The 1,795-nt window shown below is 39.6% G+C and overlaps 1 non-coding gene across 1 annotated transcript; it reads right to left on the minus strand.

The window, feature by feature from the left end:
* Window positions 1-321: 321 nt before the first annotated feature.
* LOC148577640 (small nucleolar RNA R71) lies at window positions 322-429 on the minus strand. Its single transcript, XR_015904667.1, has one exon. It is a non-coding gene; the product is annotated as a small nucleolar RNA R71 (small nucleolar RNA).
* Window positions 430-1,795: the final 1,366 nt, after the last annotated feature.

The following is a 1,795-nucleotide window of genomic DNA, read 5'->3' on the forward strand; positions in this document are numbered from 1 at the left end:
AGAAGTATCTCAATCCCTGCCATTGGAGCAAACAATTTTGAGCTAAAGCCTCAATTAGTTTCTCTGATGCAACAGAATTGTAAGTTTCATGGACTTCCATCAGAAGATCCTTTTCAGTTCTTAATTGAATTCTTGCAAATATGTGATACTGTTAAGACCAATGGGGTTGATCTCGAGGTCTACAGGCTTATGCTTTTCCCGTTTGCTGTAAGAGACAGAGCTAGAATATGGTTGGACTCTCAACCTAAAGATAGCCTGAACTCTTGGGATAAGCTGCTCACGGCTTTCGTAGCCAAGTTCTTTCCACCTCAAAAGCTTAGCAAGCTTAGAGTGGATGTTCAAACCTTCAAACAGAAAGAAGGTGAATCCCTCTATGAAGCTTGGGAGAGATACAAGAAACTGACCAAAAAGTGTCCTTCTGACATGCTTTCAGAATGGACCATCCTGGATATATTCTATGATGGTCTGTCTGAATTATCTAAGATGTCATTGGACCATTCTGCAGGTGGATCCATTCACCTAAAGAAAACGCCTGCAGAAGCTCAGGAACTCATTGACATGGTTGCAAATAACCAGTTCATGTACACTTCTGAAAGGAATCCTGTGAGTAATGGGACGCTTAAGAGGAAGGAAGTTCTTGAAATTTATACTCTGAATGCCATATTGGCTCAGAATAAAATATTGACTCAGCAAGTCAATATGATTTCTCAGAGTCTGAATGGATTGCAAACCGCATCCAACAGTACTAAAGAGGCATTTTCTGAAGAAGAAGCTTATGATCCTGAGAACCCTGCATTAGCAGAGGTGAATTACATGGGTGAACCCTATAGAAACACCTATAATCCCTCATGGAGAAATCATCCAAATTTCTCATGGAAGGATCAACAAAAGCCTCAACAAGGCTTTAATAATGGTGGAAGAAATAGGTTTAGCAATAGCAAGCCTTTTCCATCATCCACTCAGCAACAGACAGAGAATTCTGAGAAGAATCCATCTAGCTTAGCAAATATAGTCTCTGATCTATCTAAGGCCACTCTAAGTTTTATGAATGAAACAAGGTCCTCCATTAGAAATTTGGAGGCACAAGTGGGCCAGATGAGTAAAAGAGTCACTGAAACTCCTCCTAGTACTCTGCCAAGCAATACAGAAGAGAATCCAAAAAGAGAGTGCAAGGCCATTACCTTACTTGGTGTGGCCAAACCCAGAGAGGAGGAGAAGGACGTGAATCCTAGTGAGGAAGACCTCCTGGGACGTTCCCTGACCAATAAGGAGTTTTGATGGGATATTTTAGCGGAAAAACGAATTTCTCCAAAACACCCAAAACTAACCGGCAAGTGCACCGGGTCGCATCAAGTAATAATAACTCACGGGAGTGAGGTCGATCCCACAGGGATTGAAGGATTGAGCAATTTTAGTTTAGTGGTTGATTTAGTCAAGCGAATCAAGATTTGGTTGAGTGATTTGTGATTTGCAGAATTTAAATTGCATGGAAAGTAAAGGGAATGGGTAATTGACATGAAATTAAAGAGAACAGGAATTTAAATGCTGAATCTTAAAGAACAAGAAATTAAATGGTAGAAACTTAGAACGCAAGAAATGTAAATTGTAGAATCTTAAAGTGCAAGAAATGTAAATAGCTTGAATTGTAAAGGGAATTGGGAGTTGGATTTGCAGAAATTAAACGAGGGAAAGTAAATTGCAACCAACAGAGAAGTAAAAGAACACTTGGATTGAACCGGATCTAAAAACAGAATTGTAAATAAGCATGAAAACAGTAAACAGGGAATGGGAAATG

This window comes from Arachis ipaensis, chromosome B1, assembly GCF_059453495.1.
Source record: "Arachis ipaensis isolate K30076 ecotype BB chromosome B1, ASM5945349v1, whole genome shotgun sequence".
NCBI classification, from domain to species: Eukaryota; Viridiplantae; Streptophyta; class Magnoliopsida; order Fabales; family Fabaceae; genus Arachis; species Arachis ipaensis.